Genomic DNA, 23,641 nt, shown 5'->3' with positions numbered 1-23,641 from the left:
AGATCAATGTAATTCATATTAACATAATAAATGAAAATCATTTTCTTATTAAAAAATTTAAAAACCTACTCATGAAAATTCTTAGCAATATCTGAGAATATAAGGAAAACCTCTTGATCTGGAATGCATTACTATTTACGAAAAAGGAAGAAAAGCCAATAGTACCATCATAATTAATGGGAAAATATTCAATTCTTTCCCTCTGTGTTCAGGAAAAGTATAAGTCTGGCTACTGCCCCCACTTCTGGTCAACATTTCATGAACTTAAATATATTGCTTTATAGAAAATTATGCCCAAACATAATGACTTAAAACAACAGCATTTTTACTATATATCATAATTATTTTTTACTATATATCATAATTCCTTACAGAATGAAAGTCTCAGAGTAGTTTCATTTTATTTTATTTTATTTTAAATTACGTAACCATTTATTAGTCAATTAGGCTACATATAGTTTTGCACCATAGCCAATAACAATTTTGGGCATGATGTTTTGTCTGCATTTTCTATTTTTATTTTTTTATGTTTGAGTCATACAAAAGTGGAATTAGTAGGAGAAAGGGTATGAATACTTTATTTTTTATGTGGCAGTTCAGGGACCCAATAGGGCAAGGTAAAAGCTGCCAGTTCTAGTAATGCCTATCCCCCAAATTGGCCTGACTTCACCTTTGCCATGTTCTATTGGTCAATCAAGTATAAAGGCCATAAGTAGATCAAGGGAAGAAAGGCAGGAAGAAGAGAATTAGATTCAGTTTTTAATTGGTGGTTATCTTTCATTGTCCTGCCCACAGAAAGGAAGAAATAAATCTGTTATTAACTGAATTTGACATTATCATCTGTATAAAGTCCAAAAAAACTACAACCTATTGGAATCAGACAAGAAATTTGGCAAGGCCACTAGTAAAAGGACACTATACAAAAATCAATTGTATTCCTATAAATCAACCAAAAAACATAAAAGATAAAATACTAAAAATATCATCTACAAAAGAATAAAATATATAGAGTACTTGGTAGCAAAACATACTAAGGATATTCCACACTAAATACTGCAAAATATTATTGTGATAAATTAAAGAATATCTACATAAATGGAGGCATATGCCACGCTGATGAATTAGCATGAAGACTGAATCGTATAGAGATGTCAATTCTCCTCTGATGGATCTATAGTTTCACTGTAGTCCTAATCACTCTCCCAGCAGTATGTGTATGTGTTTGTGTGTTTGTATTTTGAAAAAGCTGATCCTAAAATGTATGCAACATGTAAAGGGTTAAGAATAGCAATTTTGAAGAATAACATAACTTTAGAACCTGAACTACCATATTTAATAGTGACTAACAGACAGGTATGAATGCAAGAATAGACAATAAACCAATGGGGAACAAATTAGAATTCAGAAACAGACCCAAACACATCATGACACCTGATGTTTGACAAAGCTGACACTGCAGTGCATTGGGGAAAGGATAACAATTATTTTTTTCAATAAATGGTGCTAGGTCAATTGGATATCCATTTGAAAACAAATAAGTGTTGAACTTTTATCTCACACAATCCACAAAATTCAATTCTAGTTGGATTGTAGATCTAAATGTGAAAGGTAAAAAAATAAAGCTTTTAGGAGAATACTTAGGATCATATGTCATGACCTTGAAATAGGCAAAGATTTCATAAACACCAGCCATAAAAGAAAAAAAGAGTAAGTTAGATTACATTAAAATTAAAAACTTCTGTTCATCTAAAGACACCATTATGGGAGAAAAAAAGCAAGCAACAGAGTGGGAGAAATTATTTGCACCACATATATCAGACAAAGGATTTTTACCCAGAATATAAAGTACTGCTGTGAAATGACAATCAAAAGCAAATAAGCCAACATGAACATGGATATAACTGAGTGGTATGAAACAAAAGATAACCAAGTACCCACAGGAAAACAGAGAAATGCAAATACAAACTGCAAGAAGACACCTCTACATGTTTACTAGGATGGCTAAACTTGAAATACAGGCAACAAAAAGGGCAGTAAGAATGCAAAGCAACTGAAAGTAACTTACACACATCTAATGGCATTGTAAATCAATGCAACCATGCTGATCAGCTATTTGGTAGTATCAACTAAACTGAAGGTATACAGGCATATCTTATTTTATTGTGCTTTGTTTTATTTCAATTCTCAGTTACTGCATTTTCTACAAATTGAAACCTTGTGACAATCCTGTATTAAGTAGATACATGGTGCCTTTTTTACAACATGTGCTCACTTCATGTCTCCCGGGTCACATCTTGTTAATTCTCACATTTCAAACTTTTTCGTTATTGTTATGTTTGTTACGGTGATCTGTGACCAGTGATCTTCAATGTTAGTATTATAATAATTTTGGGGTACCACAAACCATTCTCTTATGAGTCTGTAAACTTAATTGATGAATATTATGTGTGTTCTGACTGCTCCACTGACGAGTCATTCTCCCATCTTTCTGCCTGTACTTGGGCCTCCCTATTTCCTGAGACACAACAATAATGAAATTAAGCCAGTAATAACCCTACAGTGGCCTCTAAGTGTCCAAGTGAAAGAAAGAATTGTACATCTCTCACTTTAAATCAAAAGCTAAAAATTATTAAGCTTAGCAAGGGAGGTATGTCAAAAGTCAAGACAAACTGAAGGCTAGGCCTCTGGCGCCAAGTAGCCAAATTGTGAATGCAGATGAAAGGTTATTTTTTCCTTTCTTTAAAAAATTGTTTTAAAAATTGATATATCATAGTTGTACGTATTTTTAAGGCACGTGTGATATTTTGATACATGTATGTAATGTGTAAAAAATTCTTGAAGAAAATTAAAAGTGCCACTCCGGTGAAAGCACAAATGATAGAAAGCAATACAGCCTTATTCTGATATGGAGAAAGTTTGAGTCAAACCAGCCAGAGCATTATTTTAAGCTAAAGGTTAACCCAGAGCAAGATCCTAACTCTCTTCAATTCTACAAAGGCTGAGAGAGGTGAGAAAGTTGCAGAAAATAAGTTTGAAACTAGCATGAGCTGGTTCATGAGGTTTAAAGAAAGGCACCATCTCCATAACAAAAAAGTGCAAGGTGAAGTAGCAAGTGCTGATGTGGAAGCTGCAGCAAGTTATCCAGAAGATAAAGCTAAGATATTTGAAGAAGGTAGCTACACTAAACAACAGATTTTTAATGTAGACAAAATACCCCTCTTGGAAGAAGATGCCATCTGGGAGGATTTCATAGCTAGAGAGAAGTCAGAATGTGGCTTCAAAGCTTCAAAGGATAGGCTGACTCTTTAGTGAGGGGCTAATGTAACTGGTGACTTTAAATTGAAGCCAATGCTCATTTATCATTCCAAAAATCCTGGGGCCCTTAAGAACTATGCTAAATCTACTCTGTCTGTCCTCTATAAATGGAACAACAAAGCCTGGACGACAGCACATCGGTTTGCAGCATGGTTTACATAATATTTTAAGCCCACTGTTGAGACCTACTGCTCAGAAAAAAAGATTCCTTTGAAAACACTACTGCTCATTGACAATGCTCCTTCTCACCCAAGAGCTCTGATGAAGATGTACAAGGATATTCATATTGCTTTCATGCCTGTGAATACAGCGTATGTTCTGCATTTCAGGAGCCAAGGAGTAACTTGGGCTCATTATGTGAAAACTCCGTTTTGTAAGCTGCCGTAACGTGGTGATTCCTCTGATGGATCTGGGCAAAGTAAACTGAAAACCTGAAAAGGAGTCACCATTCTAGATGCCATTAAGAACATGAGTTAGGAAGGAGGTCAGAATATCAACATTCACAGGAGTTTGGAAGAAGTTGATTCCATCATGGATGAATTTGAGGGGTTTAAGACTTCAGCAGAGGAAGTCCCTGCAGATGTGGTGGAAATAGCAAGAAAACTGGAATGAGAAGTGGAAGCTGAAGATGTGACTGAATTGCTTTAATTTCACAATAAAACTTGAAAGAATGAACAGTTGCTTCTTATAAATGAGGAAAGACAGAGGTTTCTTGAGCTGGAATCTACTCCTGTAAGATGCTGTGAATGTTGTTGAAACGACAACGAAATATTTAGATTATTACATAAACTTGGTTGATTAAGTAGTAGCAGGGTTGGAGAGGATTGACTTCAATTTTGAAAGAAGTCCTACTGTAAGTCAAACGCTATTAAACACCATTACATGCTACAGGTAAACATTTCATGAAAAGGAAAAATCGATGTGGCAGACTTTAATGTTGTCTTATTTTTAAAAATTGCCCCAGCCACCCCAACCATCAGCAACTACCACTTAATCTGTCAGCAGCCATCAACATTTAGGCAAGATCCTTCATCAGCAAAAAGCTCATGACCTGCTGAAGGCTCAGATGATCATTAGCATTTTTTAGTAATAAAATATTTTTAAATTAAGGTATGTATTTTTTTTTTAGACAATGCTATGGCATACTTAATAGACAACAGTATAGTGTAAACAACATGTACTGCGAAATTAAAAAATTTGTGTGACTCACTTTATTGTGAGCTTCACTTTATTGTGGTGGTCTGGAACCAAACCCTCAGTATCTCCAAGGTATGCCTGTATATTCCTGTAAAAGCATAACTAACATTTCGTCCTGCTAATATAATGAATAAACAATATGTATCACATGACACAGAGAAAACAAAATACTTTTCACCCAGAGATACAGCAGGAATAATAGGCACACCTGTGTAGTTCTGGGCCTCAAAATAAATGAAACCTTGAACATTTCCTGGAGCCCTTGCCTGCCCTGTAAAAATAGCTTTATTGCTGATTTTGTGATGCTGATATCTGAAGATAGACCATGATCTTCGCAGACAAAATAATCATATAGAAATGTTGCTCTTTTCCCACCATGAATTGATGAATCAACTAATGTAAACTTGCTGATTTTTTCAAACAGTTTGCTCATTTTAAAATTTTTTTTTTTTTGAGCCTTCTGGAATCTGAGTCCTTTGCGCTACTTTGCAAATAAACTTTTCTTCTTCAAGTCTGCAAGTCTTCTTTTGACAATCTTAAAACACACTAATCAGTTCCTAGTTCTACAACCAACACTACAAGCGTAAGTTTAACAGACATGTATAAGACTGTTCACAGCAAAACATGAATAAATTCATGTGGTACAGAATGAATAGAGTAGACTAAATAAATGAATTGTAGTTTATTTGTTCAATGAAATACTATCCCACATAAGAATGAGCATGACACGTTGTGAGGAACAGCTCAGCACACATAAGGTTGACTCAGTGTCAGTCCTGCTTGTGTGGAAAACAGAAGCCATGTATGTGAAAGAAAAAGTTTCTTTCTGAACAAGTTCCTTAGAATCCTGAGTGACTCCAAAAATCCAGAAAGACTTTGGTCAGGGATGATGTGAAAGGGTGGGAGTGGGGGTTAGTAGTGGTTGAAATGGTTGGAAGAAAGAGAGTTACATTTTAATACAAATAAAAGAGACTTAAGCTTGTAGAGAGAGGAAGGCAAAGGAGAATCAGCATGTCCAGGCATGGTTTTAGCCTTGCCAAGGCTGATGAGCAATAAATCTTCAGCTACTTACTTGTCTCTTCTAATCCGGCCCACGATTAAATTGATTAGCTTAATACATCTCCTAAACATTTCATGAATGTAATGTCCTTCAATGATAAGTATGAATATAACTGAAGCAGGTTATACAACTGCAGATTTATCTAGTTAGAGCTTCTTAACCATAATATGCAAGTGCATGAATCATCAAATGCCATTCAATATTTGATGATCCAGCTCCTATATATGCAGGCACTAGAAACACAGAATAAAACATAAGATTTGGGCCGGGCACAGTGGCTAACATCTGTGATCCCAGCACTTTGGGAGGCTGAGACAGGCAGATCACGAGGTCAAGAGATCAAGACCATCCTGGCCAATATGGCGAAACTCCATCTCTAGTAAAAATACAAAAATTAGCTGGGCGTGGTGGTGCCTGTAGTCCCATTTACTCAGGAGTCTGAGGCAGGATAATCACTGGAACCCAGGAGGCAGAGGTTGCAGTGAGCCAAGATCGCGCCACTGTACTCCAGCCTGGCGATAGAGTGAGACTGTCTCAAAAAAACAAAAACAAACAAAAAACCCATAAGACTTGGTTCCTTTACTCAAAAGAGGTAAAAACATACAACAAGAGATAAAGTTACCACATATGAAACCAGTGAGTGGGTGTAAAAATTACATTTCAGTGTCTATACCTTGTGTTAAGGGCTAGTACTCAAATGTCCTGCAGGGGATCTCAGCTGAGATAAGAGCCCATGAGGTGCAGCACCAGGAAGCATCTGTGATAATTTTGTAACAACATCACTGGAACTGCATACATCTTTATGCTACAGTAATATTTAGACCACCTGTGGTATTAAATGTAAGGTTTTACTTAGGTGTGGGACTAATCATTATTTTCCAACATACCTAAGTGGGATACGAGCTCGATGACCTTGAGCAAGAAAACCTCTGGATAATTCTAGATTTTGGAATTCATCTTGACCAAGTCACTCTGGCAGCTTTTATATGAAATGAAAGGTCAGTAACACTTAGGATCCCTGGCAACCTTGCTATGGGGAGTCCTTCACTGATTGTAACACAGAAAGAAATTGTGTCCACGTTCTCACTTTAAAAGGGACCACTGAGTTAGCACAAGCCATTAAAATCAAGATGGTGCCAGAAGTATTGAATTTCCAGCTCAAAACCAACACAGCAACAGCCAGACGTGAAGTCCACCTTTGAGATGGGCACCTGGGTTTTCTCTTGGCAGTAGCAAAGATTATAAGGATTCACAAGCATTTGTAAAGGCCCCTGGAGGGTTTCAGAAATGTTTGGGAAGATTCACCATGAGAAAAATCTAGGTTCTCTTTCAGTGCAGGGCTTGGAAGCATTCATCTAAGTGTCACTATATACATTCACTCAACAAACAATTTATTGAGAATCTGTTCCCATACCTGGCAGGATTCTAGTCTTTGGGGATATAACAGTGAATAATATAGATAAGGAGCCTACTTTCAGAGAGATTATATTCTAGTGAAGAGAGAGGGAATGTATAAACTTGAAAACAAATACAAAGGTTACAGAAAATATTAATACTTCTGAAGAAAAGTTAAATGGTAATGACATGAGGAGTGCCTGGGTTAGGGTGAGTCCTTTAGTCAGGGCTGCTGGCCAGACCACTCTGTGAATCTAAATGGTGAGAAGCAGGCAGCAGCATGAAGATAAGTGAAGAAAGAACACCACAGCTTCAAGAAGCCTTGGACATGTTGGTTACAGTAGCATTTACTTGGGGGAATTTACTTGACTCCTTGAGTTTATAGACAACTATCATAAAGGTTCCTGGGGAAGTCCTATAGTCTTTGATGTATGCTAATGGATGCACTGGAATGGCAGGAGAAAGACAATTAGAGAAATTACACAGAGTCAGCATTGCTCTTCCCCTGATGGCGTATCTGAAGACAGCCTATCCAAAGACCTCCACAGGTCTCCCAAGCTTTACCTCCACAGGCACATGCAGAGCTAAATTAATCACTGAATCTCTGCAGCTCCAACAGTATATTAATATTCCTTTACCAATGCCCTCACATTGAATGTTACTACAGAGGCTTCATGTTTTAGTGAAAAGATGTGAAATTTTGAAGTTTGAAGACTTGAGTTCAGGTCTGGATTCTACCTGATGAAACTGAGTAAACTTAGACAAGCTACATAATCATTCTGGTCTCAGGCACTTTATCTGTAAGTCAGAATGATGATACTAAGATCACGGAGTTATCGCAGTGATGACATGAGATCAATATTTATAAAAAATTGTTCATTCCAAAACATAATGCTAATATTTGCCTTCAGAATGTATTTAACCTGAGCCAAATCCAATCGCAAGGTGAATTGACTATCCTCTTAAATATCTGCTACACAACAGATATATCCTTTATATCTCTCTTTCCTTAGGAATTGACAACCAAGAAGAGCTGACTGGTATCTCCAGATGAAGCAGCTGACTCTAGCCTCTCTCCAAAAGGACAAGTGAACTCTCAGCTTCTCGCTGGGTTTATCCAGTGCGTCATGTGCAAGTTCAGGGCATGAATCCATTCAGCCTAAAGCAATTCACATTAGAAATATTTGAGCCACACCTCTGTTCATTCACCTTAGCTTCCGACAGAGCCTGTGGCCATTCCTGACTCATACTTCAATGTGTTCAAATGAGAGGGAGGAGGACTACAGTAGAATGTTACCTGTGACAGTGGCCAAGGACCACAGCAATTCAGATCTACTCATTGATAAATAGTAACAGTAATAGTACAGTAATAAATAGTAACAGATAATAGAATACTTTTCTGATCTTCCTCTATGGTTTCTTTTTTCTTTTTTAAAAAATATTTGAGTTAAATCTTTCCAAAAAAATAAATCACAGGGCTACCCACCTCCGAAAGCAAGGTGCACCTAGACAGTGCAGTCTTGTAATGAACGCTTCCCTTTTTAGTATGAAGCAATTGAAATGCAAAAAAAAGGAACATCCACAGAAGACTTAACCCAAGTATGAGAGGAAGCTGTGATTTCTAGGCCACATGTGGCTTGCCTGGCTTTTCAATAAGACTCATGATTTACTTTTATTTTAATTTGCAAGGATTTTTAATTAGATATATTTATTAAATTTTTAAAATACTTTTAAATGGATACATAATAATTATACATATTTATGGAGTACATATGATATTTTGATACATGCATACCATGTGTAATGATCAAATCAGGATATTTAGGATATCCGTCACCTTAAATATTAAGCATTTCTTCTTGATGGGCACATTTTAAATCTTCTAGACATTTTGAAATATGCAATAAGTTATTTTCAACTATAGTCGCTCTACTGTGCTATTAAACACTAGAAGTTATTTCTGCCATCTAACTCTGTGAGTTACCCATGAACCAATCTCTCTTCATCCTCCCCCTCAACCCTTCCCACCTTCTGGTATCTATCATTCTATTCTCTGTCTCTATGAGATCAAGCAGCGAGAACTTGCGGTATTTGTCTTTCTGTGGCTGGCTTACTTCACTCAACATAATGACCTCCATTTCCATCCATGTCACTGCAAATGACAGGATTTCAATATTTTTCATAGCTCAGTAGTATTCCAAAGTGTATATATATACCACATTTTCTTTATGCATTGACAGAAATTTTGGTTGATTCCATATCTTAGATATTGTGAATACTATTGCAATAAACATGGGGTGCAGGTATTTCCCATACTGATTTGTTTTTCCTTTGGATAAATATGCAGTAGTGAGATTGCTCAATCATATTGTAGTTGTATTTGTAGTTATTTTGAGAATCTCCATACTGTTTTACATAATGTCTGTACTAACTGACATTCCCACAAACAGTGTATAAGAGTTTCCTTTTCTTCATATCCTTACCAACATTTGTTCTTTTTGATCTTTTGATTGTAGCCATTCTCAGGTGAGATGATATCTCATTGTAGATTTGATTTGCATTTTCTGGATGATTAATGATGTTGAGTATTTTTTCGTATACCTGTTAGTCATTTGTATGTCTTCTTTTGAGAGGTGTCTATTCAGGGATTTTGCCAATTTTAAAATCAGATAATTATTATTACCATTATTATTGCTATTGGGTTGTTTGAGTTCCTCTTATATTTTGGGTATTAGTGCTTTGTCAGAAGAATAGTTTGCAAATATTTTCTCCCATTCTACAGGTTGTCACTTCGCTCTGATGATTGTTTCCTTTGCCACACAGAAGGCTTTCAGTGTAATGTAGTATCACTTGTCAATTTTTGTTTGTGTTGCCTGTGCTTTTGAAGTCTTAGCCATAAAATCTTTGCCTAGACAAATGTGCTGAAATATCTCCCCTATGTTTTATTCTAATAAAATAAAGTTTCATAGTTTCAGCTCTTATGTTTCAGTCTTTAATCCGTTTTGAATTGATTATTTTATATGATGACAGATAAGGGTCTAGTTTCATTCTTCTGCATATGGATATCCAGTACCATTTTCCCAGCACCATTTATTGAAGACACCGGCTCTTTCCCAATGTATGTTCTTGGCAACTTTGTCAAAATCAGTCAGCTGTAAATACATGGATTTATTTCTAGGTTTTCTATGCTGTTCCACTGGTCTGTGTGTCTGTTTTTATACCAACACCATGCTGTCTTGGTTACTATATTTTTGTAATATATTGTGAAGTTAGGTAGTGTGATGCCTCCAGCTTTGATCTCTTTGCTCAGTATTGCTTTGGTTTTTCGGAGTATTTTGTGTTTTCATGCAAATTTTAGAATTATTTTTTTCTATTTATGTGAAGAATGTCATTGGAATTTTGACAGAAATTGAATGTGTACATTGCTTTGCGTAGTATGGTCATTTTGATCATAATAATTCTTCTGTTCTATGAGTATGGGATGCTTTTCCATTTGTGTCCTCTTCAATTTCTTTGAGACAGAGTCTTGCTCTGCTGCCTAGGCTGGAGTGCAGTGGCACAAACACAGTTTACTGTAGGCTCAACCTATTGGGCCCAAAGTGGGCCCAGCCTTCTGAGTAGCTGGGACTACAGGCACGCACCACCACACCTGGCTCCTTTTTTTTGTTTTTTTATAAAGATGGGATCTTGCTATATTGCCCAGGCTGGTCCCAAACTCCTGGCCTCCAACAGTCCTCCTACCTTAGCCTCCAAAAGTTCTGGGATTACAGGCATCAGCCATTACACCTGGCCAGTCTTCAGTGTCTTTTATCAATGTTTTTCCTGTTTAGGGCTTTCACCCTGTACATCTCCATTGGTTAAATTTATTCCTAAGTATATATATTTTTTTGGTTTGGCAGCAATTGTAAATTGGATTATGTTCTTGATTTCTTTTTCAGCTGGTTTACTATTAGTATGTGAAAACACTACTGATTTTTATATGCTGATTTTATATCCTGCAAAATTACTGAATTTGCTTATCAACATTACTGAATTTGCTTTAGAGGTTTTGGGTGGAGTCTTTAGGTTTTTCTATATATAAGATTATGTTATCTACAAAGAAGGACAATTTGACTTTCTCTTTTCCAATTGGGATGCCTTTAATGTTTTTTCTATTGTCTGATTATTCTGGGTTGGACTTCTAGTACTGCGTTGAATAAGAGTGGTAAAAGTAGTCATCCTTGTTTTGTTTCAGTTCTTGGAGGAAAGGCTTTCAGCTTCTCCTCATTAAGCATAATGTCAGTGGTGGGTTTGTCATATATGGCCTTTATTATATTGAGTTATGTTTCTTGTATGTCTAATTTGTTAAGAGTTTTTATCATGAAAAGAAGTTGAATTTATCAAATGCTTTTTCTGCATCTATGGAGATGATCATGTGGTGTATTATTCTGTTTCTGCATTGCTCTAAAGAAATATCTGAGGCAAGGTAATTTATAAAGAAAAGAGTTTTAATTGGCTTATGATTCTGCAGGCTATACAGGAAGCATGGCACCAGCATCTGCTCACCTTCTGTTGTGGCCTGAGGGAGCTTTCACTCATGGCAAAAGGTGGAGCAGAAGTAGTGTGTCACATGACAAGAGTGTGAGCAAGAGAGAGAGAAGGAAGAGGTCTCAGACTCTTCAACAACCAGACCTTGAGTGAACTGAGTGAGAATTCACTTATCACCACAGGGGTGGTGCTAAAGGGTGGTACTAACCCATTCATGAAGGATCTACCCTCATGATCCAATTACCTTCCACCATGTGATTCCCAGTGTTGGAGGGAATCACATTTCAACATGAGATTTGAAGTGGACAAATATCCAAACCATAACATATGTTTTTGTCATTCATTCCTTTGATGTTATTTATCACATTTATTGATTTGTGTATGTTGAACCATCCTTGCATCTCTGGAATGAATCCCACTTGATCATGATGTAATATCTTTCTGATATGCTGTTGCATTTGGTTTATTAGTATTTTGTTGAGGATTTTTGCATCTATGTTCATTAGGTATATTGACTTTTAGTTTTCTTTTTGTGTGTGTGTGTGTCCTCTAATTTTGGTATCAGCATAATGCTGGCCTCATAGAATGGAAACCAAAAGGAGGCAGCAGTATATAAGTTATATAAGGCAAAAAACATAAATAGGGACAAAGAAGGTCATTATATAATAAGAAAGGAATCAATTCAGCAAGAGGATATAACAATTCTAAGTGTATATGCATATAATACCAGAACACCCAGATACATAAAGCAAATATTATTACAGCTAAGGAGAGAGATAGATTTCAACACATTAATAGCTGGGTTCTTCAACACTCCAACATTCCCTTTTTTTCACTTTTTTGGAAATTGCTTGAGAATAATTAGTATCAGTTCTTCTTTATAAGTTTGGTAAAATTCAGCAGTAAAGCCATCCAGTCTTGGACTTTTCTTTCTTGGGAGACTTTTTATAACTGATTCAATCTTACTACTCATTATTGTTCTGTTCACGTTTTCTGTTTCTTTCTGGTTCAATCTTGGTAGGTTGTATGTGTTCAATAATTTATCTATTTTCTCTAGATTTTCCAATTTTTTAGTGTATAGTTCTTCATAATTGTCTCTAATGATCATTTGTATTTCTGTGATATCAGTTGTAATATCTCTTTTTCATTTCTGATTTTATTAATTTGTGTCTTCTCTTTTTCTTGGTTAGTCTAGTAATATCATCTTTAAAAAAAACACAACTTTTTGTTTCACTGACTCTTTGTAATTTTCTTAGTCTCTATTTTGTTAATTTCTGCTCCAATTTTTATTATTATTTTCCTACTATTAATTCTGGGTTTGTTTTTTTCTTGTTTTTCTAGTTCCTTGAGAAGCATTGTTAGGTTGTTTATTTGAAACTTTTCCAGGTAGGTGCTTATTGTTATAAACTTCCTACTTTCGCTGTATCTTATGGGTTTTGTATATTGTGTTTTCATTTTTATTTGTTTTAAGATGTTTTTAAATTTCCTTCTTAATTTCTTCATTGACCCAATGGTCATTCAAGAGCCTGTTGTTTAATTTCCATGTACTTGTTCAGTTTCTAAAGCTTGTCATTACTGACTTTTAGTTTTATTCCAATGTGGTCTCAGGAGATACTTAACAAATTTCAAATTTTAAATAAATTTTGATATTTGTTTTATGACCTAATATATGGTCTATTATGGAGAATGTTCCATGGGATGATGAGAAGAATGTATAGTCTGCAACTAACTGTTAGATGAAATGTTCTGTAAATGTCTGTTAGGTCCATTTGGTCTGTAGTGCATATTAAATCATTGTTTCTTTGTTGATTTTCTGTCTTGATGATTTTCCAGTGCTAAAAGTGGAGTGTTGAAGAACCCAGCTATTATTGCATTGCAGTCTATCTCCTTAGCTGTAATAATATTTGCTTTATGTATCTGGGTGCTCTGGTATTGTATGCATATACACTTGGAATTGTTATATCCTCTTGCTGAATTGATCCCTTTCTTATTATATAATGACCTTCTTTGTCCCTATTTATGTTTTTTGATATAAGTATAACTTATATACTGCTGCCTGTTTTTGGTTTCCATCTGCATAAAATATATTTTTCAGCCCTTCACTTTTAGTCTATATGTGTCTTTACAGGTGAAGTGAGTTTCTTGTAGGCAGCAAATAGTTGAGTCTTTCTTTTGCTCCATTCAGCCAGTCTGTATCTTGCAATTTGGGAATTTAAACCATTTACATTCAAGGTTGTATTTGATAGGTAAGGACTTACTGCTGTCATTTGGTTAATTGTTCTCTGATTGTTTTGTATAACCTTTGTTTCTTTCTTTCTCTTTTATTGTTTACCTTTGCAATTTGGAGGGGGTTTTTACAGTGGCAACTTTTGCCTTTTTCTCTTTTGTGTAACTACCGTACCAGGGAGTTTTATACTTTGTGTTTTTGTGATAGTAGATATTGTTCTTTCACTTCCAGATGTAGGATTCCCTTAAGCATTTCAAGTAGGGCTGGTCTAATGGTGATGAACTCTCTCAGTTTTTGCTTGTCTGATAAATACTTCATTTCTCCTTCATTTTTAAAGGACAACTTTTCTAGGTATAGTATTCTTGGCAGGCAGATTTTTTCTTTTTTTAGGACTTTGAATATATTCTCTTATTCTCTCCTGGCTGGTAAAATTTCCACTGAGAAATCCACTGTTAGTCTGATGGGAATTCCCTTATATATAACTTGATGTTTTTCCCTTGCTGCTTTTAGAATTCTCTCTTTGTCTTTGACTTTTGACAGTTTGACTATAATGTGCCTTGGAGAAGACGTTTTGAGTTGAATCTATTTGGGGATCTTTTGGCTTCCTATATCTGAATGTCTATCTCCTTCCAAGACTTTGGAAGTTTTCAGTTATTGTTTCATTAAATAGATTTCCTATGTCCTTGCCTATCTTTTCTCCTTCTGGAATTCTCAAATTTCAAATATTTGGTTGCTTTTTTGGTTTCTCTTTTGTCATGTAGGTTTTCTTCTTCCTCATTTCCTTCCTTCCTTCCTTCCTTCCTTTCTTTCTCTTTCTTTCTTTCTTCCTTCCTTTTTCTCCTTCCTTCCTTTCTCTCTCTCTCTTTCTTTCTTTCCTTTTTCTTCTTTCCTTCTCTCTTTCTTGTATCACTGGATTATTTCAAAAGACCTGTCTTCAAGTTCAGAAATGCTTTCATCTGATCTAGTCTATTGTTGTAGCTCTCCATTGTATTTTTTGTTTCATTCAATGAAGTCTTTAGTTCTGTATTTTTTGTTTGCTTCTTTATCTCTCTTTTTGTTAAACTTCTCATTGATATACTGAATTGTTTTCCTGATTTATTCATATTGTTTATCTGTGTTCTCTTGTATTTCACAGAATTTCTTCAATATCATTACTTTGAATTCTTTTTCAGATAATTCAAAGATTTTATTTAAATTGAGATATGTTACTACATAATCATTGTGCTTCTTTGGAGGTGTCGTGTCTGCTTTTTCATGTTTCTTATATTTTGCTGATATTACATTGATATCTCCACATCTGATGTAACAGTCACTTCTTCCAATTTAATGATTTGGCTTTAGTAGGAAAAGATTTTCTCCTACTAAAGTAGATGTACTATCATGTTGGTTGGGTAGGGTGCTTGGCTTTGATTCTGGGTGGGTACAATAGTATGATCTCTGTATGATTTCTTTGGCTGTTAATCAGCATCAGTGGTGTCTGTGTGTTCCTTAGTGACGTAGGCTGCTCTTGTTATTGGAGGCTGTGATGAGGCTTTGCTTGGGATGGAAACACCAGGCAGGCTGATCCTCAGGCACCTGTGGTGGACCAGATATGCCAGTTCTCAGGCCCCAGAGTGACATATGCAGGCACCGGAAGAAGCAGGTACTGGTGGGCCAGTCCTTGGGCCTCTAGGTAACTTGTTTGGGTGCTGGCCGTAGCAGAGGGTGAGGTAAGCAGGGGGCTTCTTGCACCCTCAGAAGACGTGTTTGGTGTTGACAGTGGCAATAGCCATAACAAGCCAATCTTTGGCTTCCTGAGTGGCACATTTGGGTGCCATCTTGGTGATAGTGGACTGAGTGGGCCAGTCCCCAGTTCTCTAGGTGAGACAAGCTGATAGGTATTAGTGGCAACTGTGATAGGCTGTGTGAGCTTATCCCCAGGCCCCTTTCAGCATGTTTGGGCAGTGGTGGTGGGCAGTTGGACCCATACTCAAACTCCCAGAAGATGTGCACGGGCACAGTCATGGTAGATAGACAGGGGCTGATCCCCAGGCCCCTGGATGAGAAACCAGCAGTGGCAGCAGTGGGTAGGACAGACCTGTCCTCAGGCCCCTGAATGGTGTAAGTGGGTGCCAATAACAGCATGCTGGGCAGATCAATCCCCAGATCCCCTACAATGTGTGTGGGTGCCAGCAGTGTCAGATGGAATGGATCAATCCTGAAGCCTTTGGCCAGCACACTCAAGCACTGTCAGTGGTGGAAGTGAGCAGAATAGAGCTGTCTTCAGACTCCTGGGTGGTGTAAGCAGGCACTGGCTGCAGGAGGCAGAGTGGACCTTTCCTTAGGCCTTGGGACAGTGCCCAGGTGGGCCAGTCCCCAGACCCTGTAAGGGTGTATGCATGTTTTCAACAGTCCTGCCATTGAAGTGTACAGGCTCCTGTCAGTGTCAGTGGCCTAGGCAAGTGGCTCTCAGGTTCTGGTGAGCACATGCTTTGACTCCCTTTGCCTTGGTGGCATTCTCCCTGGTGTGCTCCACCACCTACTCCCTTGGATGTAGGACACTGCATGGGCTAGAATGCTGGAGACTCAGTCACACTGCTGGGTCTAGCTGGCATCGTGATACTGCAGCTTTCTGGGTGAATGTTGGGGGATGTCAGCAGGGCTCCAGGGATGTGGAGTTATTGGGCCCAAGCGCGGGATATAATCTATTGTGGGCTGGGCTCTCAAAATTGCACCATGATGCAGCTGCTTGGGTCTCAGTGGTTATGTGGAACCCAGCATAAACTTTCTCTCTCTGGAACAATGCTTCTGCATAGTCTCTAGCAAGCTCCCTGTAGTAGTCACAAGGCCTGTGAGGGTCAAGGGGCTCTCCCATGGCTGAGGTTGCAGGAGTGTGCAGTAGGAATGTGGACCACTGGACATTTCTCATATTTTCCCTGCAATAGGGAGTTCCTCCTAGCCAGGCAGACTGCTTTGCTTCCTTCTCCTCCTTTGTCTCAGAGGTTTCCTCTCACTTCCTTGCTGAAATCATTTCTCTCTCAGAAGCTCTATTCTAGGTGTGGTTACATACTTGCTGTTTGGTTCTTCTTTGTGGAGGAGGTGAGTGCCAGGTCCCTCTAGTCACTCATTTTGAAGCTTCCTCTGAGGATCTAATTTCAAAGCAAAGGGTTCAAGAGGAAAAAGGCTCCCAGGGGCTCAACATGATCTATAAAGAAACTAGATATTTGTCTTCCAGCTGGGTGGTGCCAGAGGTCATGTCACCATACATAAAGTTGAGTCCTGGCATCTGGCTTTTCTGAGAAGTTGTGGCATTTGGTCTCATTATTCACCTGATGGATTTGTTTCTGCTTATTGCTGCTGTCCCACATTACCACATACTTAGTGGCTTAAAACAACATAAATTTATTCTCTTACAGTTCTGAAAGTCAGATGTCAAAAATGAGTCTTATAGGGCTAAAATCAAGATGCTGGCAGGCCTGATTCCTTACAGAAGATCCAGGGGAGAATTGATTCCGTGGTCAGTTCAGTTTCTAGAGGCTGCTGGCATTTCTCGGATTGTGGCATATCATGACAATCTCTATTTCCATGGTCACACTGCCTTCTACTACTCACTTTGATATCCTGCCTCTCTCTTAAAAGGATCATTGTGATTATATTGGACCCACTCAGATAATTCAGTATAATTTTTCTATCTCAAGATCTTTAGTTAAATCGAAACTACAAAATCCTTTTTTGCCATATAAGGCAACTTTCACAGAACCTTGGTATTTGGATGTGGACATATTTGGTGGTTACGGTTCAGCCTAGCACACTTGGGATGCCTGGTTCAAACCATCCTGCCTACCTGAGAATGAGGGACTTTTCCAACCAGGGGAGGAAAGCTCATACTGGCTTAAATTGAGGGGAAGGTAATCACATTTTCCTCCTTTCTCTATTCCAACACCTTGGTTAATCCTTGACATGCAATAGGTGCTCGAAATGACAAAGATTGCTATTGTCCCCCAGTATGCGTTTCATACCTTGTCCTTTGTCAATAGAATCCCGTTTTACCTGAGGACAAGGCTACTTACCAGTAGGTGTTTTCAAGTTCTGGCTAATGGAAACAGAAGAGATGTGTACCACTTCTAGATTATACTCTTAGAGTGAAGCAGAGAGCCCTTCTTCCCTTTCTCCTCCCCTTCTCACTAGCTAGAATTAAAATATGAAAATGGAAACTCTGGCCATTGGGTTAGCCCATGAGGTCGAAGCCATGAGCTGCAGATCAATTAGGTAGACAGAACCTGGATCCTCCACACAGTAAAACAGCCTTGGACTGTTTATGCTCAGACTCTTTACAGACAATTGAATTAGAGAGCAATAAACTTTTCTCTTGTTTGGACCTTTGTTATAGCAACTAAACTCTTATCCTAAAATAGCACTCTAGGTATGAAGTTAATAATGGAACAAACAAATTTTATCCAAAGCTTTGCCACAAATTGGCTATATGATCTTACAAAGATCGGTTTGCCTCTCTGAACCTTAGTTCCTTTAGCTGGAAAACAGAAAGGATAATAATATGCACATGATGTGTTGCAAATATCAAATGAAAGGGGACATGTGAACATCATTTTTGAACTCTAAGGCACTTGACAAATATAAGGGTTGAAAGATTAAAATGTAATTTCTGATTTCTCTTCAAACATGCTTGGCTTTTTAACATTTTATTGTCTAAAAGGCTCTGCCAATTTTCTCATTGACTTTCATTTATTTAATAAGGTCACCAATATAATTTGTAGAATGTATATAAATTTTTTTCTTCTAGGACTTAATAAGTCTGTGTTTATTTTGGATGGGAAAAATGGGGTCCATTTATTTTTATTCTCTGAATTTGTCTTTGTAAAAATGTTTGCCAACCACAGGCTTAAAAAATGTCTATTCTTCTGTTAGTGACTCTGTGCAAGTGAACATGGTTACCCAATTGCAGATTCAGAAAGAACAGCTTAAAAAGGGAATTTGAAAGGCTGCATGTTGGGGTGGGTTAGAGGGCAAGTTACAGAAATTAGGACTGGCTGTCCACAGAGTGTGAAAATGGCAAATAACTAACCTTTCCTACACAAAGAAGGTCTGGAGACATATTATGTGGCCCAGGGAGCAGGCAGACAGTAGATTCTGATGTTCTCAATGATGCATTTTGTCTTCCAGCTTCAGCTCTCTGGATTAAGCCACAGTTTAAGTTCCATATTCAGAAAGGGCTAATAGCAGAGTTTGAAGAGTCCAATGGTGAAGGGAGGAGACCGGCTGCTGGGCATTCCCTCCTAGGCTCCCATTGGCCATTTGGTACCAAACAACAACTCCTTAAACCCTTCTCTTGACTTTTTGATTCTTCTTTATCCTTCGTTTTCATTCCTTACCATTCTAGCCTCTATGGGACCAGAGATGTAGCAAAATAAAATGAGCATTTGGGAGCCAGAGTGGATAATAATGAACTCTTACATTTTGAAATGAACAGCACTTAAGTAAAAGCATTATCAATGTTCAATATAATGGGAGAGTAAATGAATATATGGTTTATCTGGTTATTCCTTTGTTCATGCATATAAAACTCACATTTGCATTTTTTTCTTTTCTTAACAAAAGTTCTTCATTGCCAAAATTTTACTATGTTTTGTGCAAATTTAAAGACAATTCTTAATAAGCAATTAAATTTCAAGTTTACAAGTCAGTGGTCACACAGAGCTTTCTTCTGTTCCTTTTGTGTTTGGCATATATTGGGCATCTTTTGGGAGCTGTTATACATGCAAAGAATACTTCTTCTGGATGAATAATGAACTAGTACCTGCAAAACCACCCAGTACACTGTAATTATAAAATGGAAGCTATAATTCGTGCATGGACCACTTCTTTTATGAGTTACTTGACTTTCTTTACAAATTTTCTTATTGTAGAGGCTCTGTCTCCTGGATCTGCCTTTAATAATAGTGATAATCATAATAACTGTAATAATACAGCATTACTTTCTAATTAAAAAGAAAATTTCTTCTCAAAAGCTCAAAGCACTTCACAGACATTATCTCATTCATTCTCATAACCTGTCTGGGCTGCTTGTTGGTCACTAGCAACATCACAGTAACAAGAGGGTCATATTCTACTTCTTAATACTCTTATAAGGCCAGGATGGCAAGGGGAACCTTCAGACTTCCCAAAACCTGGAGGAAACTATTCGTCATTTCTGAGAAGTCTTCATTATGCAACTTTAGACATCAATAATGAGATACAAACCATGACTCGCCACCTGCACCTTGATGGAAAGGAAACTTTTAATGGTTTTGGCATGTACTTATGATCCAGCACCTCCGAGGACACAATGATTTGCAATCCCTTCTTTTTTTTTTTTTTTTTGAGACGGAGTCTTTCTCTGTCGCCAGGCTGGATTGCAGTGGTGCAATCTCGGCTCACTGTAATCTCCACCTCCCGGGTTCAAGCAATTCTCCTGCCTCAGTATCCCGAGTAGCTGGGATTACAGGCATGTACTACCACACCCAGCTAATTTTTGTATTTTTAGTAGAGATGGGGTTTCACCATGTTGGCCAGGATATTCTCGATCTCCTGACCTCATGATCTGCCCACCTCGGCCTCCCAAAATGCTGGGATTACAGGCGTGAGCCACCTCGCCCAGCCCAATGATTTGTATTCTGTGTCAATGGAGAGCCCCCAAGGGGAAAAATTCACCCTAATTGCTAATCACCTGCTATTGCTACTATTTCACAATGTGGAGCCTAATATATTGATCAGTCCTCCAACATCGAGGTGAGCAAAGTGTGGCTCATAGACCAAATCTGGCTAAGAATGGTTTTTATTGTTTTAGATGGTTACACATAGAGAGGTTATATGTCATTACATAGTATCCTAGATTTTGCCTCTTGGTTCTTAAAGTTTATAGTGTTTACCATGTGATTATTGACTTAAAAATTTTGCTAACTCCTACTCTAGAGGATAGGACTGACGTACAGAAGCCTGTACTGTCGGAGGTAAGCAGATGGGTCATGCATGAGGCCTCCCAGAAGCAGTCGAGAGAGTCAGCGAAGCTGATTTATAATGCAGTTGTTAACCTGGTGGAAAAGGATACATGATTGTTTATGCTCTATATGCCCATTCAATTTCAGTAATTTTTTTTTTTTTTGAGATGGAGTCTCGTTCAGTCGCCCAGGCTGGAGTGCAGTGGCACGATCTCGGCTCACTGCAAGCTCCGCCTCGTGGATTCATGCCATTCTCCTGCCTCAACCTCCTGAGTAGCTGGGACTACAGGCGCCCGCCACCACGCCTGGGTACTTTTTTGTATTTTTAGTAGAGACGGGGTTTCGCCGTGTTAGCCAGGATGGTCTCGATCTCCTGACCTCATGATCCACCCGTCTCGGCCTCCCAAAGTGCCGGGATTATAGGCGTGAGCCACCACGCCTGGCCAAAAATTTTTTTCTTTGATCTTAATTATAAATTTTTCCAGAAAGCTTATTCTGCATATCTCTAATATGGCTGTGCTGAGTGATATTTCTTTGTTTCCTCCTGAAGGTCTTAAGAGGTCTTTAAACCATTTTACTGCCACACAATTGCTGAGATAGTCACACTTACTGTGTTTTTAACTGTATATCTTGCTTATGTCTGACTGCTTTTACTAGAAAAAAATGATTAAAAGCGTAGCCAAGACACATCCTGGCGATGTTTACTAGTGTTTACAGTCAGTAAATAAGCAATGGGTGTGGAAGTGTTCTAATGTTCACATGGTGCCTTGCTTTTTATAATCTCTGTTTTGGATTAAGTCATTGCCTAAACTCCTAGGCATTTACTATTCTGAAGCTGTTTAGAGACAGAGGTTGATAAGGATCCCCAAAAAGAGGACCAGCTGGTTGATGGACCTGGCCTTCCATGGTCATAAAAGACTATTGGGCCATTTTTTCTGTGACTCAGCCTGGCACTGACCTCTCTGGTCTCTTAGGTCCCCATATACCTCTAAGGTTGGAGTTTTCATTGCTTTTTTTCCCATCATGTACATTCTTTCTCACTATTCACACTGTTAGACCCAAAATATGACCAAATAAAAGAAGAATTTGGGGACCAGCTAATATTGAATACTTTTATAGTTTGAGATCAGCCTTATTTTAACAATGACTTTACAGACAACAGTGGGAGAGTGATTTTTAGGCCTGATTTTAGGATTTTGTGTTCTGTTGGCTGCACCCTAATTAAATAAAGCTGATCTCTGGAAATAAAGAAAAGGCAAGGTTGAACACAAGTACCTCCCGCACAGTTGTGCTTAGAATGTGAGTATGATGCAACAGCAAAGTCAGTCTTACTTATGTGCCTGGATAGTGAATACCATGGAATACTTTATCTTGTCCCCTCCTGTGTTACAGAGTAGAAGGTATGAGGTGATATGCAGCTGCTGAAGGAGTAGTCAACAGACTGAACCAATTTTATGTGATTTTGAGAATCATGTTGGCTGTAAAAAGGGATTAAGCTCCACTTATGGCACCCTGTAAACTCAGATAACATATTTGATGGTGTTGGGAGCAGGCCCCCCAAAATCTGGCCATAAACTAGCCCCAAAACTGGCCATAAACAAAATCTTTGCAGCACTGTAACATGTTCATAATGGCCTTAACATCCAAGCTGGAAAGTTGTGGGTTTACAGGAATGAGGGCAAGGAACACCTGGCCCACACAGGGCAGAAAACCGCTTAAAGGCATTCTTAAGCCAAAAACAATAGTATGAGCGATCTGTGCCTTAGGGACATGCTCCTGCTGCAATTAACTACCCCAACCTATTCCTTTAATTCGGCCCATCCCTTCATTTCCCATAAGGGATATTTTTACTTAATCGTATATCTATAGAAATAGTGCTAATGACTGGTTTGCTGTTAATACATACAAGGGTAAATCTCTGTTCAGGGCTCTGAAGGCTGTGAGACCCCTGATTTCCCACTTCACACCTCTATATTTCTGTGTGTGTGTCTTTAATTCCTCTAGCACCACTGGGTTAGGGTCTCCCTGACAGAGCTGGTCTCGGCAGATGGCAACAGATAACAGAAGACAGGAAAGTTGTAAAAATAATTACTGGAAATAAATGATAAAGTTCTATTTGAAATTTTGAACAGTAAGCTTTCATATGACACCAAAGGCATAGGTAATAAAAGAAAAAATGGATATATTGAACTTAAAATTAAGAACTTTTGAACATCAAAGGACACTATCAAAAAAGCAAAAAGATCACCTAAAGAATGGGAGAATGTATTTGCAAATCACATATTGGCATTAATATCTGATATATAAAGAACCTCTACAACTCAACAGCAACAAAAACAGCAAACCAATGCAAAAGTGAGCAAAGAACTTCAATGGACATTTTCCAAAGAAGGTATACAAATGTCTAATAAGCACATGAAAACATACTTAATATCATTAGTCACTAGGAAAATGTAAATCAAAACCATGATGAAATACCACTCCATATCTACTATGATGACTATAATAATAATTTTAGAAAACAAACAAACAAACAGAAAATAACAAGTACTGGTGAGGATGTGCAGTAACTGGAACCCTTGTGCATTGCTAGTGAGAATGTAAAATGGTGCAGCTACTGTGAAAAACAATTAGATGGTGTCTTAGACATCAAAGATAGAGAACTACCATATGACCCAACAATTCCACTCCTAGGCATATATGCAAAAGAATTGAAAGCAGAGACATCAACAGATATCTATATGCCAATGTTTATAGTAGCATTATTTACAATATCCAGGAGGTAGAAACAACCCAAGTATTCATCAACGGATGAATGAATCAGCAAAATGTGGGATATACATTCACTAGATGATATGGTTTGCCCTTATGGTCCCAGCCAAATCTCGCCTTGAATTGTAATAATCCCCACGTGTTGTGGGAGGGACCCAGTGCTAGGTAATTGAA

The sequence above is a fragment of the Papio anubis genome, chromosome 4, assembly GCF_008728515.1.
Source record: "Papio anubis isolate 15944 chromosome 4, Panubis1.0, whole genome shotgun sequence".
NCBI lineage: Eukaryota > Metazoa > Chordata > Mammalia > Primates > Cercopithecidae > Papio > Papio anubis.
The sequence above is the reverse complement of the archived record's forward strand: the minus strand, read 5'-3'. Positions refer to the sequence as shown.